The sequence below is a fragment of the Cupressus sempervirens genome, chromosome 11 (assembly GCF_028749045.1).
Source record: "Cupressus sempervirens isolate cs-2001-9-10 chromosome 11, ASM2874904v1, whole genome shotgun sequence".
NCBI classification, from domain to species: domain Eukaryota; kingdom Viridiplantae; phylum Streptophyta; class Pinopsida; order Cupressales; family Cupressaceae; genus Cupressus; species Cupressus sempervirens.
This window is the reverse complement of record NC_143128.1, coordinates 6,742,421-6,759,482: the sequence shown is the minus strand read 5'-3', so window position 1 is coordinate 6,759,482 and position 17,062 is coordinate 6,742,421.

Sequence of the window (17,062 nt, the reverse complement as noted above, 5' to 3'; positions counted from 1 at the left end):
TTAAAATTTATAAATATTTATTAAAATTGTTTATTTTAGTCTTATGAGTAAATTAATCTTACTTGATTATATATTTTTATTCTAATTTAAACTATGTATGACTAATAGATTTCATTCATGAAAGTTATGAAAAACAATTCAGTGATATTTGTTTTGATTTTTGTATTAATTATTAGTTTTTGAAGTAATTGATAGCAATCAAAAATATGGGGGGCTGACCTTGAAGTACAAAGAGGTTCATAAATTAGCCGAAGCTAACCTCCCAATCACCTAACTAATAACAACTTTAAACTTAAAAAAAATATATATGTCCATAGTCAGCTTAACAATACTATCTGTCTTTAAACTAATATGCATAACAGACTGTAAAATAAAACAACAACCCTTATAAAATCATTTCTATAAGTCCCCTTAATCAGCATAAACATAAAGACTTCGTAGGGTACCAAGTTCATAAGCGTAATCATAAACACAACAAAAATAAAGAAAAGATATAGGGCTACCTACCTCTTCTAGCCCATGGTTGTCATCCTTCTCATGCACATCATTTTCCACATCCTCCCCCTCTGCTTTAACTAGTTTTTCTAGGATGGTCCTTAACCAATCCTCAGCCAAGAATCCATAGATGGATCGAGTGGTCTTAGTGACTTTTTCTAGGTCCTCCTCTCTATTGGCATGCAAAAAATGGAGGGTGGTAGCCACGAAGTGCATGACCTTGGTGGAAAACTCCACCAAGGTTTCAAACCTTTGGAAGATAGTAGTTTAGTTGTCAACTAGGTCCCTCATGTCTTTCTCTAGCCTTTCCAGTCTCACCTTGCTATGGCTATGCTTACCTTTCTTCCCAACACCTTAATTATTAGTTAGACAAAAGGTGAGTACATAGTTGTTTTATCTCATTGAGATTTGATAGAAAAATATATGTTGAAAGATATTAAAAAATATATGATGTCTGCATTACAATTATTCATAGGAGATCATATTAGCTAAGTGGCTCATTCCAAGTTTCATCAGAGTCATCTTCCACTAGGTAGTTATCAAGGTTGATCCCAATAATGGGTCCACTTCCATGTGAGTTTTGAGAACTATATAAAACATCATCACCACTTACCTATATTGGTATCACTTACCTTCTATTGGTGGCCTAGAGAAACTTTATTGTCAAGCCTTTTTGGTTCCATTTTTCTAATACCTATGGTTTTGATTTGTCCTCTTTATTTCTAATGTTCCCATTTTTCATCTTCTTTGAGATTCTATATTAATTCTCCCACTATTCAATCAAATTCATCTTTAGTGATCATTGTAGTATGACCATATAAAATTTCTTTAATGGTGCATTTACCCTTTTTTTCTCTTAGCAACTTGAGGAAATTTTATTCTAAAATCTTGAATATTGCTATTACTTATAGAGAGATATTAGAATATACAAGTTTTCAAAGAGATTCAGTAAGGTGCCTAGATTTACCATTAAATATGTCATCCTTCCTAGCTTTCTAAATGATCCATAGCTCATGATCATAGATGATAGACCAAAATGTTTTAAATAATGTGTCATTGTCAATAATAAGGCTCAAGAGAATATGAGTAAAAGTGAAATAATAGTTTAAATATAGACAAAACATACTCTAGAAATTTTTAGAAAAAATATGTTCAAAGAAAACATAGTGAATAGACTCAACATTTTTTCACATAGAGCAGCTATTAGGTTTACCCCTTAATTTCTTGAAGGGTAGTTTATGAAAAAAGAGATGATATAGGAAGTAAGAATTTTTGGTTCAATAGGTTTGTACCCTAGTTTGCTAAGAGATTTCCCGCAAGTATCATAGTCTAGGTTCATTTTGTACTTATAATTGAGGTGATAAAGGATATCAATTTTGTTAGTTTGGAGATAGAAAAATAAATTTGAGAGGTCTAATGACTTCAATATTTTAGAAGAGGGTCCTAGTTCACAACATTCTTTTGGACGTGCAAGGTCAACACATCTTTCTTTCATAAGTTAGTATGTTCTCCATTGAGTTGAAGGAATGTAGAACTTGAAAAACTAATCTCTTCCCATCTCTTTAGTTCATTGTTGCAAAAATCATCCTTGAAGTTCTAAATAACTAGTGCTACCTAGCTTTTGGTAGAGCAATCTTACAATAATGTCAATGGATTACAAGAGTAGGATAGTTGTCACCACATATTCTTCTATCCTTCTCCATAAGATGATTTTCATCAAAAATATTTTTAATTGTGTTTCAATTTCCCCAAATGGATTTAAAGATGTTGGACCCTTCAAATTTGATGTGTACCTTTAGTGAAAACAATTTCAGAATTAGTCTTTGTTATTTCCAAGATTTAGCATGAGTTGGTGCAACCCTTAAGACGTTGCTCCTAGTAAAGATCTTCCAAGACTCTTTCTCATGACTTTCTTTGGTATTCCACTTTATTTCTAGTGAAAGCCCTTGAGTCTTTAAATATTTTAGAATAAGATGCCCTAGCTCTCTACTTCTTGTGCATAAATCCCAACTGACCACATGTCTTTTCTTATTTCCCTCTCTATTAGATCACATGAAATCATGAATAATTGTTGAAGGAAATTGAATTGACTATGCTTAAATAACCAAGCTAAGTAATAATATATAGAATGAGAGGATAGAACCTTTTAAAATATCTTAATCCTCCTAGCCAAGGATAATAATTTATTGTTCTATTGTTCCATTTATTGAGTTTCTTTTTCTATTTTATTTCTAATCTAGTCCCACATATATTTTAGATTGGGATTAAAAAAAAAAGATATTTCCTATGAGATTTACAATTATTATTCCCACCTCCAATGCTCTTCATTATATTTTCCAATACTTGTTGTTGAGCATTATTATTCTCAGGATTTACTCTATTTTGGTCTTGATTAAAACCAATGTCAATATTATGTATCTTGAGAAGCTTCTCAATCTCAGATAGGCTATTGCTTGGGACTGTCACCTTATCAGAGACAAAGTTAAGCTTAAGTCCATTAAGGGAAGAAAAAATATCCAAGTGGAGAGGAGGGATTATAAGGGGGTCTTTTGTATTAGTTACAACACAAGAGAGGTGAGTTTCATGCACTTGTGGCTCAATGTTGTGGGGATATTAGTTCATTTTTTGAATTTTTGAAATTACAGGGGTTTCTTAGAAAGAAAAAAGTAGTTTAATTTTTCTTGTGGCCCTCTTTCCTGCAAAAAATAGAAGATATTAATACCTTTGGGAAGCAATAATGAGAAAAATATAAATCAAATGAGAGATTATTATGGAAGTTAACACCTTGGTTGATAGGTCCACCAGAACTATTACATCCATAGTAGGTATGAGGATATTGGACCTATTAACCTAGAGCACTCTACCAATTGGGTCTAAGGCCTAAAAGATGAGGCTCCAAAGGAAGGGTGAAAGATTCCATACTGTAATTCATGGGGAGCTTGAAAGATGAAGGACTTCACTATGGATAAGCACAAGAGACTAGAGGGTATTACTAAAATCACAAGACCCAAGTCTCCAAAGTTATCTATTAAAAAAATCTTTTTGTAAATGACGGTTATAGAAAAAATATGAAAATTAAAACCTTTTTTTTCTTTCCTAAGTGTTATGAATCCAGTTGTTTGAAAAAACTCTAGAGGAGAGCTTCAAAATTTTAAGGGAAGAAAACAAAATAGGACAACCCCCAAGCCTATGCTTCTCCTACTCGATCAAAATTCCCAATTTGGTGTTAGGCTTGATACATAGACTAAAAGGCAAATGATCATTAGCAACATCACCTTTACTTGGGCCAAATTATTCTCTCTTCTACTCTTTAGGAATAGACTTGGATCCATATTGTATAGAAGAAGTCCCCTCGATCACTTCTATAAAATATTCAGAGCCTCCTAATTTTTCAAAGTAATCTTTTTTTTTTTTTGAAAGGTTTTGAAGTGAGAGAGGTCGACAGCTACTAGGTATTTTTCTAGAGGATGAATTAGGACATAATACATTAGAATAGTTATTTTCTTCAGTTAGAAGAAATGTCTCTAATTTTGATAATAAATCCTTTGAATGCATATCCATGTAATCTTCAAGGGATGAGAAATAAATGTAGGCAAGTAGGCTTTGTATACAAATTTTAGAGCCTACTTCCTCTTCTACATATTTCTTATTATTTTGATAAATTTTTATTTTCTATATCAACATGGTCAAAAATGTGCATTCATTTAGAACCATTCACCTTTGAAAATATAAAATAATTTTTTTTGATAAATATCTTAGATATTATTAAAATAGATTAGGCAACAAATGAAGGGTCATGCTATTAGAGAAGATTATAAGAATATAGTTAGAGGTGTGTGGATGACATTGAACATTATTATTAATGAGAGGATATTAGGAAAAAGACTATATTATAAGTGAAGTAATCTTTATAAAATGATTGTGAAATGATAGGTATAACATCCTCATGGCTTAAGATAATCTATTCACTTTTGTCTCTCTTTACTCTCCTATAGTTTTTTTGTGTCTCTTCATTCTCCCCTATACTTACATATTATCTCATATAACCATTAAAGCGAGGATGAGATGCATGATATTGTACCTAGTCCCAACAACTACTTATTATCTAACCTAGTTAGGTGATAATATATACAAATTCATCGATGGTAATTCCATGTCTTTTTAAAGGGAATCACTTATAAAATGTTATAATATGAGCATCTATGGGAGTAGGATTGGTTAGCCCCCAAAAATGATTCCCATTTTTTGACATAGAGTAAAACTGACACTAAAAAAAATCATTTTTGACCCCTTCAAATGAAACTAACAAAATTTCTTCTAAAGATTAAAATCCACACTAGAAGTATATTATCATCATCAAAAATATTGTAGTCATCATTAGGAAAAAAATATAAAAGGATTATAATGGATATTATTTGATCTAGCACCCTAATAGATATAGTATCTCCACTTTATAATTTTCCAATGATAAGAAAATTAGAGGTGAAATCCATTCTATTACTTACTATTCCATGAGTGATTTGTTTGATATTTTTAGGAGATATTTTGTCAACTGAGGTACATAGAATAAATCATTATTTAGGCTTCATCATAAACATCAAGATATCCTTTCCCACACACACAAACACACACACATACAAAGACTACATATGAGAGAAACACCATAATCTAGAATATGTCTCACTTATCATGACTTGTAGTAGTGAAATGATATTTTCCTTTATTATCACTTGTCACAAATTTGTGACTCTTGTCCTTCTCATATTATATTTATTTGGAAGAATAAGTTGAATTAGACATGCTTGAAGGAAATTTGATTATATTCTTCTTCTAGAGATACATATATTCATAAATATCATTCTTATGAAAATAATTTCCTTCATGTCCTAGATTCTTCAAATATAAATACACATAATTATCCCTCTTTTATGGTCCCCACATAATGGAGAAGATGTATACTTTCCTTGGAAAGAGGAAGATTTTACTCTGTCCTTATATATGTTAGGCTTTGATTGACATTTCTTCTTGTTGGATCCTTTTTCATGAAAATCTACTAAAGCATGTGACTTCATCAACGTAGGGTTACTCATTTTGACCAACACTTCATGTTAAAGAATCAAAATAGATATGAATGTATAAAATGATGCTACATAGCCATGTATTCCCATATTCAACCAATGAGTACGAAAACTAGAAATAAGAGTTGTACACTCTGAAGGAAGATTTCATAGTAAATTGAGGACAAAATGTGCATCCTCCTTCTAAGTGCCACAATCTTGAAATTATGCTCTTATCTCATTTTACTTACTAACACACTCCTATATTGTATCAAAATTATTAGGATATAAATTTGGAATTTATTAATCCTCCAAAGTCATCAAGTTTTTTATACAAGTGAACAAGTTTATCCCAAACATACTTAACAATTTTACACATAACAATGTAAAATATAAGATGGATTGTTACACATATCCTTAATATTTTAAGAGCCATAAAATTTTTAATGGTCTCATCAATTTTCAAACTAGGATATATGTTTCTTGAATAATTCAAGAAGTGCTGTAAGTTAATTATTTCTATATTAGTCTATTTTGTGTATTGATTTTCTACATTGCATACTTATGTGGAATTAAAAGTTGAAATTTAGCATTACCCATGAAAAGATAATAAAAAAAGTACTAGAGATAACTTAAGGCATAAATGTGTTGGTATCTCTAAGTTTTGTTCTCTACTAGTGTAAAACACTTAGTCATATATAAGGAAGAGTCAATCAATCTGTCATCACTATGACCAAACTACTCTATATAGGTTGAGTCATGTATAAGATGAGCTCTATAGGAATTGAGAAAGTCTTTGGTCACTGAGTACTTTAAGTATAAGTTGAGGACAATTATTGTCAAGAAGATAGAGCACATAGTGCTGAATTATACAAAAGGAGCCAAGAAAGTTAAGGTTGAGCAACAACAGGAAGACTAGTTATGACCAAGCATCAGAGACTATAGTGCCACCTAACATAGAGATGACATAAATGTTTGGAATGGAAAAAAAATTGATGTAAACCATTTCAAGCTGATATGTAAATAATATTTAATGATTGTAGAGTTTGTTACAAAGGTTATTATGCATTTTGATGTGGATCATCGATCCCTATGAGGGATGAACAACCAATTAGATGAAGAGGAAAAAATGGAAGTTTCTAGAAGACTCTATAGATGTCTTTAAATAGGTATATCCAAACCCTATTTTCATATATATAGAAAGAGATATCACATAAGATATTGCAAATTGACTGATGGAAGCAAATGAGTTAAGTTTTTGGATGTTGCAAGAGAAATTTGTGAAGAATAGAGTTAGTGACCTAATGAAGTGGTGAAGAATAGAGTAAAGACATACCAAATTGGAGATCAGATCAAGGATTGGATGGAAGAGATCCCTAATTAGTAATTTTAAAGTATCAGGTACTCAATTAGTTTTGATAGATTGAATCAAGGTGGTTTTAACAGACCTTTGTACATCTCCTAATAAGGTCCTTCATTTTAAGTCTAAAATCCTTTAATCAAGGTAGACCTGATAGTCTTAAAGCTTTTAACATAGCATACCCCTCATAGGTAGATCATCATAAGTGATCAAAATTGTATTCCTAATAGGATAAATTTGTTACTATAGTAGTGAAGATTTATGGGTGTCATCCTCACCTCAATTTTACCTTCACCTTGGAGGGTTTATGGGTTACCAAATCTTTTGTGCTATGCATTTACATTTCATGGATGTGATGCATAGTTAGATTTATTTCAGCATTTGATATTTTCAAGTTCTATTATGCATAACATAGATATGAGATGGTTAATGTGGTGAATGTAGTAAAGTTATTTTGAAGGATAAAAGTTTTATAGATATTGACTCTCCCCCCTCTCAATATCTCAGTTTCCCCAATTAACTTCCAACAAAATGTACAATAATCCCCTAATTTTAGTTGAATAAATATACCCCACCCTCTCCAAAGAAATGATTTATCACTTTATACTAGTGTCAGTAAAATGACATCTTTAAAGTAATAGTAAACACATAACTCTACTTTTTCTAGATAAAATGGCTATAATCAATGTATCATACTTAGATCACTATGAAAAAAAAAAGAAATGAAATATACATAGTAAAACTTCTAAAAACATGTCAAATAAGACCATGTACAGAATATGAAATTTCTTATCATAATGACTAAAAACTAATAGTACTACTATGAAGTACAAAGAATTATACACTTAAAAAAAAATAGCATTTGAAAAGGAGTCATTATGAGACTGAATTGGGCCTTTGATGTTTCACAAATTGAAATCACTCAAATTTTTAATTTAAAACTTAGGAACCAAAATCAAAACCTCCAACATCAATACAAAAAGTAGAAAGATTTACCCCAAATAAAAATTATTCCTTTAAAATAGGATTTTTTATTACAAAGATGTCACTAATTAAAAATCACTTCCAAGATGTAGAATGTTTATGATATCTCATGGAATCTACTAATGATTTATGTGGCTCCCCTAACCTAAACTATAGAACCAAGTCAGCCAAGTTCAACATGGACTAGACCAGGTTGAACCAAGTCAACCTAGTTCTCCTAGGTCAACCTAGACCAAGACTAGGTTTCCCATGTCAACCTAGCCCTTGATGGTTTTGGGGCTTGAGGCCTGGAAAGCCTTAAGGGTTTAATTAATTATCTTTCACTCTCCCATCAACTTGTATTGTTTTCCCATCCAAAACTCATATATAAGGATACTTGGAGGTTGAACATTTTCATGTCTTATTCCCAATTAAATTCCAAGATTACAAACTCTTTCTATCAAGTGAAGATTTTTTCCTTTTGCATTCAAGAAGTTCCAATATTCAAGATTTTCAATCATTCAAGTAAGGAGATTCCTATTTAGTATAGAAGGATCCTTTGTGAGTATTTCCTCTTCAAGATCTAGCTTATTGTTGACCATTAAGGGAGGAGATCTGTATTGAAGCATTCATCTTCTTCATTGATGCACATTTACATCCATGGAACCATGATGGGATTATGGTAGATCCATTGTAAAGTGTGGGGATATGATCGTACATGTTCCTAGTTCAAGATATACAATATACTTACATAAAAATTCCTTATTAACATTTATCTTGTCTTTTAGTCATTTACATTTAGATTTCTCAATTATGGTTAATTCCCTTAGGGCTTGACCAAGGAAAGATCTCATTATACCTAAACCAGAAAACCCTTTCTTTTCTATGTTTATTTGTAGGATACCAATTGAAGCTTACAAATCGGGAACCTACTTTTCAAGATCTTTCTGGAGAATTCAGTTGCAAGTCACCAAACAATGTCAACCTAGTATAAGGGTTCCTTTCCAAGTGGACGTAGACCTTAAGTTTTCCTTTCTAGGGAGATTTTTGGGTTTTGGTCCTTTCATCATTTTATTCCAAGATCCACAAGTAGATATTTTGAAATAATTTAGACTTGTGAGTTTTGGAGCTAAAATAATCTTCCTTTGTTCCTCTAAAGGTGAGTATTTCATACTTTATTTCCTTTCATATCTTTACCCTAGATTTATATCTTAATTGTGCTAATTATGTATATATTGCATCTAGATTTACATTATTTAAGTGATTACTTCAGTTCCATATTCACTCTATGCTATCGAGGGCCAAAGAGTACATTTCTTTGTATCACATTCCTCTCTATAATTCAAATTTAGTATTGGCTCCCTCATCCCTTTGGGTTATATCCAATATAATAAGAGCGATCATATTTAAAAATTCCCCTCTTTCTTTTTCATATATATTTGAATGGTTTAGTTTCCCTAGAAAAGAGGATATCTACAATCCTATTAAAGTGTCTCCCTTTTCTCCCTAAACAAATAAATATGAGCTTATATAACATCTCATGAAAAGGAAACTACAACACAATAGTAAACTATGTACCTTGTACCTAGGAGGTCTTGGACTAGAGTCTACTTGACATTAACAAATAATATAATTAATTATAAAAGATAATAATTAATGTTGGTTTTGAACAATTAACCGTAAAAAAAACCTCACATAAAAAAAGATATTATGATATACACTAGCCTCCTCCATAAAATATTTGAACTATCTAATGTGATTTTGGAGGGTGAATTTAATACAATTTATTCTTCTCAAGAGAAGAAAATAGTTATTTGGCCATTGTAGAATACAATTGCCACTTCACAAATTTTATTTCAAATAATAATCTCAAGGGCATATTACCAAAAAAGAATTAGTTGCTTGAAACCAGTTGTGATTCCTAAAATGTTACATGTCATTTCTCTTGAGAGTTTCCATCCTTCCCCTATCATTTCAGAATGAGATGGGGGGCATACAAAATTCTTGACATGGAATCCATTTGGCATGGTAATCTTTGTGATATTATATTGTGCTCTCCTTCATTTTGTGCTTTTGTTATATGTTTTGAGTAGATTTATTTAGATAATCCTTGTTTCCTTGTCAAGAATAAGAAGATAAAGTAATTAAAACTATCATACATATTAGGGGTATGTGCAGGATCATGGTGTACCAAACTATGGCCTTAAGTGGCAGTGAAAAACCAGCAAATCAGGGTTATGTCAACTTGACACATAATTTTAAAGTGGTTCTGGACTTTATATCAAAATTTTGTAAGAAAATAATCTGTAGGAAATTGAATCTAGTTTGTAAACTACAATGCCTTATCTAAAGAAAAAATTATTTGATTTGTCAAAAGTTTGAATTTTAATGCAGCACTACAAAAATTTCAGGGCAAAAATAAAAAGTAGGTGTATGTCTAACCACCTTATTCATAATAAAATGATAATATTTTTAAATATAATTTTAGATATAAAAAGTAGACTCATGCCTGGATGTTTTTTTTTTTTCTTATACTAGTCAAATCATAGAATGTGACACATCTTTTGGATTTCACAAATCTTATACCGTTTGAAAGTTATAGCTATTTTTCAACCAGTATGTCAATCAGCACTCTGTAGCTAACTCCATTAGAAAATAAGTAATAATTACTTATTGAACTCATAATTTGACAAAACTTACATTTATGAAAATTTCATGTCCCCTTTTCAAATAATAAAAAAATAATAATCTTTGCTAAGACAGGCAGGCCCAAGAAAGTGAAGTTTCGGAAAAAGGGGGGTTAATCTTTGGAAACCGTTGGACTAATAAATGAAATTATTATTAAAATATGTTTCATTAACCTCTCTTGGATGTGAGTTATGGTTATGGCCTATTTTAAGGGTTTTGGAGGCATTTTGGGCAGGGGGGAGAACTTGATTTTTGCTCATTCTTTGTTATTCTTCAGAGGCTACCAAACCTGTGGAGAAGGAGACCCAAGAATGGGAGTTTGCAGGTTTCTAGGGAGACCCAAGAATGGGAGTTTGTAGGTTTCCAAGAAGGCTAAGGATGGGCGTTTGAAGCCATTCCATGTGCATGCTCATACAGAGTTTTCCTTTGTGCTGAACAGTGTAGATTTGTGGGTTTTTGGGTGTGTTTTTTGCATGAGTTTGGTGTTTTCAGTTGAGCATTTCATATCAGTTTTGGTTGCTTCTATATTTCAAAATTTAAGCGTTAAAATAGAGCTGAATATATGTATTGGGACGTGATTAAACTTCTGAGATAGTTTATTAGTGTTGTGTGGTGTTTTCGGGCATTTTTGTGTTAATTTCGAGAGCCCGACGAGCATAGTTTTTGTCCTACATTTGAGAACTGTTGTGTAAAGGTTATACAGATCTAGAAATGTCATTTTGTAGGCTATTATGCTGCTGAAATTTTTGTAAAAATGTCCACTTTCAGATTTATTAATAATTGGTGAAGCTGTGAAGCTTTTGGCACAATTTCTGGCATACCCGATTTGGGGTTTCTTGAGAAATTTGGAGGATCTTTGTGATATTAGTTGTTTGATCTTAAAGATCTGATTAAAGGTTGGAAATATCATATAAAATAATAAAATGGACATTTCAGTGGTATCAGAGCCATGATCTTGCCAGCCTGAGGGTTTGTAGAAGTTGCAGGTCAGTTTTGACAACTACCCAGATCTTGCATGTCAGTTTTGACAACTACCCAGATTTTGCATGTCATAATTTATGGTTGCATGTTTCTTCTAATCAGCTACATGTTAAAATTTATGGTTACATTCTACTTCTAATCATTTTCATGTTAGTTCTTGGTGAATTTGGTGGTTGTAGAAGTTTGCATGTCAGTTTTGACAACTACCTAGATCTTGCATGTTAGTTTTGACAACTACCCAGATCTTGCATGTTAGTTTTGACAACTACCTAGATCTTGCATGTCAGTTTTGATAACTACCCAAATCTTGCATGTCAAAATTTATGTTTGCATTCTACTTCTAATCATATGCGTGTTAGTTCTTGGTGAATTTGGTGGTTGCATGTTGCTTCTAATCAGCTACATGTCAAAATTTATGGTTGCATGAACTAAGTGAAAGAGAAAAAAGATATTTGCAGCGAGAAAAGAATAAAGAAATTTTGATCAAACCTCTAGTTGAAAGTAAAAGTACAAAAACCAAGGAAGGGAAAAGTATGGCTGATCCAGATGAGATGGCAAAGAAATTCTTCCAAGACATCCAAAATACTCAGAAGCAAACAGTGGATAGTTTGGCAGAAACTAGAGAGGCTTTGCGAATATTGACAGAAAAACTACAAGGAGTTGCATCTATTAATGAGAAAGGGAGCACTTCAGAGGAGCCAAGAAATCTGAAATCCACACCATCTAAATCAACCAAAACTATTTTCTTGCCTGCAGATGAGCCACCAGTACCAAATCCAGCCATTAATCCTTTGGAAGAGGTTCCAGGTAACTTGATTACATTAAGAGCTACTTATAATGGCTTAGATGATGACTTTCGTAGTTCAGTTCCTTTTAGAGAATATGTGGATATGATGAACACTTTGATGCCCAAGAAAGAGTACAGAAGCGAGCATGACATAAGTGGAAGAGAGCTCAAAAATAAAATAAGCAAGTTTATAGCACCTACTTTTGATGGAACAAATAAAATTTCAGCTAGAGCATGGCTACAAAAATTATAGACCTTCTTCACACTTAACCCCATGAAGGAGAGTGATGTTGTTCAAATTGCAAGTCTACACTTGGAAGATGTAGCCTATGATTGGTGGTATCATGGAATGACTACTCAAGGTCATGATCAGGTAACTACATTTGATGATTTTAGTCAAAGAGTGATAGATAGATTTGACCTCAAGGATGATGATTATGAGGATGTTGTTGTGCATGATGGTGAGATACCTGGTGTAGATGAGCAGACATTGAGCATTCATGACTTTTCTGAGAGAGAGTACCAGGCACAGTTAGATGCTTCGTCACATGAGGTTGAGGCTAGTAGTACTTCACATGATTTATCCTGCCAGCTGAAGGTGTGTGAAGACAGTATTGTCACTACATTATCTCATCATGACAGGTATGTGGAGTTAGTTGGTATTGGTCATATTACTCAAGTCAGGATTTTTCTTGAGTTACCAGCTAATTCTAGTTTACAGATATGGACTCGAGATTCTTATATTGGCATTTGGGGTTCAGTTGACTGTAAATCATTAACACTTTTTGGTAGCAGTGATTGTTTGGGTGCTACCATGGATTTGATTAGAAGATTGCACGGTGTTGTCTTTTCTTGTGCCAAGAGCTTATCCGATGTTTGTATTAGTTTTTATACATCGGTGTTGGGCTTTGTTCATATATCTAGTTGACCATACTCGCTGGAATGTGTTGATGATATTTCATATTTGGCAGTGTGTACAGATGAGTCCCAGGATCATATTGGCATTGATGACATCCAGGAGGATGTAGTGGGCAGTTTTGAAGACTTAGTTTCCTTGGGTACAGAGGAGTTGGACAGTAGTGCTAATGTTTTTGATACTCCGTATGTTGATATGAGCTTTAGATTTAATTCACAGGGTATGGATTGTAATACTCTAGAGACTAGTGACTTTGAGGATACTCCTTTAGATAGTGCATCAGAGGAGGTTTGTAGGAGACAGTCAAGCCAGTGCCATCATGTGCCTAATCAGTTAAGAGTTAGTGACTCAGACATTGCTATCGCTTGCCAGCATTTTGATGCTGCTCGTCAGTTGTTAGCAGTTTATGGATGGGGTTCTCCTACTAGTGATGAGCAGGAAGGAAGTTATCTTTCCTTGACAGAGATCCACTCTTTATGGGAGGCTATTCATATTTTGAGACAGAGTTATATGCAGTTGGTAGCTGACAGAGATTATCTTATGGAGTGGGGCAGTACAACATATGATGCATTGTTGGCCAAGGAAGATGAGGTGAGTGAGCTTACTGAGCAACTTGAGGTGACTTCTGAGGTTCTTGAGAGTACACAGTTGGCTTTCAAGGAGTCACAGATTCATTTGGCTAAGGAAACCATGGAGTTAGAGTGGCTACAGTCTTTACCTGATTCTATACAGTCACAAGCTATGGTGTTTGGTGATCCGAGGATGTCCATGGCCAAGATTTTCAGAGATAGTGGAGATGGGGATGCATCCATCCTTGATACTAACATTGGCATATTAGGTAATTCCCACTAGAGTCAGGTTCAGTTGAGTTGGGTTTTGTAGCAGATTGTTGTATGCCTGACATGGTGGTGGCCTCTAGTACTGATGGCACAGAGACTAGAGATGTATCAAAGAGCATGTGTGATGTTGGTGAGTCGACAGTCAGCATGCTTCCTACTAGTAATACTACTCCCTTGGTGATATCTTTAGAGATAGTAGTCAATTCCAACATGGTTAATGATCAATTACAGTTAGTTTCATCTAGATTACAGTCTGAGCCACTGACTGAGATTGGCGCATTCTATCGGCATTACACTGTGAGGTACGATCATCAATTTACCTTTGATGACCATGTTAATGAGATTATGATACAGAGATGTACTTTGGTTCCTAGTGCTTATCATCAGTTATGGAATAGTTTAATGCCTCGTGATGAGAGTTGTGATGGGCACGACATGGTGATAGGTCCTACAGTTGATAGCTTGATAATACATGACTTAGAGCAGGATTTTTGGAGTGATGCTTCAGCAGGGTATGTACATCAGTTAGCAATTGATCCTTGTGTTGAGGAGTTGATGGTAGGAAAATTTGGTTTGGGTTCTATTTCTTGTTGTTCATCTTGTGATGGCTTTTCACCATTAGGGGTGCATGGGAGTTATGGTTATGAGACAGTGGCCGATGATCTATAGAGTTGTGTTGATTGTAGGAGTTGTACAGTGTGTGGATTCTCCATACTTGGTATAGTTTCATATGAGAGCATTCACCATTGTTGCAAAGTTGGATTGTACATTTCCTATAGGCATTTTGGGCAGGGGGGAGAACTTGATTTTTGCTCATTCTTTGTTATTCTTCAGAGGCTGCCAAACCTGTGGAGAAGGAGACCCAAGAACGGGAGTTTGCAGGTTTCCAGCGAGACCCAAGAACGAGAGTTTGTAGGTTTCCAGGAAGGCTAAGGATGGGAGTTTGAAGTCATTCCATGTGCATGCTCATACAGAGTTTGCCTTTGTGCTGAACAGTGTAGATTTGTGGGTTTTTGGGTGTGTTTTTTGCATGAGTTTGGTGTTTTCAGTTGAGCATTTCATATCAGTTTTGGTTGCTACTGTATTTCAGACTTTAAGCTGTTAAAATAGATCTGAATATATGTATTGGGACATGATTAAACTTCTGAGATAGTTGATTAGTGTTGTGTGGTGTTTTCGGGCATTTTTGTGTTAATTTCGAGAGCCCGATGAGCATAGTTTTTGTCCTACATTTGAGAACTGTTGTGTAAAGGTTATACAGATCTGGAAATGTCATTTTTTAGGCTGTTATGCTTCTAAAATTTCTGTAAAAATTTCCACTTTCAGATTTATTAATAATTGGTGAAGCTGTGAAGCTTTTGGCACAATTTCTGGGATACTCGATTTGGGGTTTCTTGAGAAATTTGGAGGATCTTTGTGATATTAGTTGTTTGATCTTAAAGATCTGATTAAAGGTTGAAAATATCATATAAAATCAGAAAAGGGACATTTCAGAAAAGCTAAGAACATTCTTAAGAAACCCTTTTCGTTACATCAAATTTTGGTTGAAAAAAAGTTGTCAGCTACATGCTTGAAGTAAAAAACACATAAGAACATGACAAAAACACATTTTCAGGATGTTTTAAAGATGACCATATAAGGTTGGTATTGAAATATATAGTAGGAATTATATAGGTATTAATTGTTTTCATTTAGTATCAGGATCGGTGGGAAAAAAGTGAGAATAGATTTTGAAATTCTTTGAGGCATTTCAGAACTACATAATTTTCAGATTGCGACTTTTTGGTACACCATGATCCTACATATACCCTAAATCTACTTGTATCTCTTTTCTTTTATATATTGTTACATGTTATGTTGTACCTATGCTATTATTTTTACCAGTGATCTTGTATAGTTTTCTTAGTTTCTCATGATATGGTAGCACCAATTAAGTTTGGTCTCCATGTTATTGGCCCAAAAAGACTCTTATTTGTAACTCTTACATGTCTTTTCATCCATTTTGTTGTAGTTCTACTTCCTTTGGGGAATGCTGGTATTTCATACTTGATATAATATAACATATTATCATATGATCATATTGTACCTAAGGTTAGTAGACCCCTTCACATTCTCTCTTTTTGTCACGTGTCCATTTCCCTTGATATATTTATCCTCTTGGGGAATCTCATAGTGGAAACATTCTTTAGTGGATGCATGTGTGCTTCCATTAAAGCCAATTTCCCCATTAAGGTGTTGGAAATCATTTTAACATAGATGCATACACTTTGCTCATCCTTTCTTATCATGGAGTAGAAAATATGGATTCTTAGTATAGCTTGGAGTACTTCACCATTGTATTGTTGGTATGATTTTAAAGTTATGCCCAGACTGATCTCTCTCTCTCTCTCTCTCTCTCTCCCTCCCTTCTCTGTCAATGAATTATTAGTTTCCTAGAACTACTAATAGTGTAGGAGTTGATTAAATCCAACTCCATAGTTTCCAAGATCACCTGCAATGCAAATAGCTTGCCGAAGAGAAACCTAATGAGCAAGAGCTTAAAGGAAACAAAGCAAGAGCAAATATTTCACAATAGGAAAATGAAATTGATATGTGAAAGGATGAATTTACAATGAGAGAGAGACTGAATATAAATGCCTCAAGGAAGCTTGTAGAACAAGCTAGAAGGTGGTATAAGATAAGGTTGACAACTAAACACACTTCCACAAAAAGGTGGAACATGCTAGAAGGGAATGAACTCCCATGTTGTCAACAACTCATCACTACAACCATTAAATACTAAATATTAAATAAATTCATTAACGTAAGTAAGCTTAAGTAAATAGAATAAATAATAATTAATTAATTAATTATTTACTCTAACAGATAGTTCTTGGGGGCTTGGTCTCTTTGGATCTCTCTCTAAACTATGGACAATTTAGGAGGCCCAATTTTTGTTTTTAATCCTTATTTTGACTATTGACAGTTTGAGAAGCC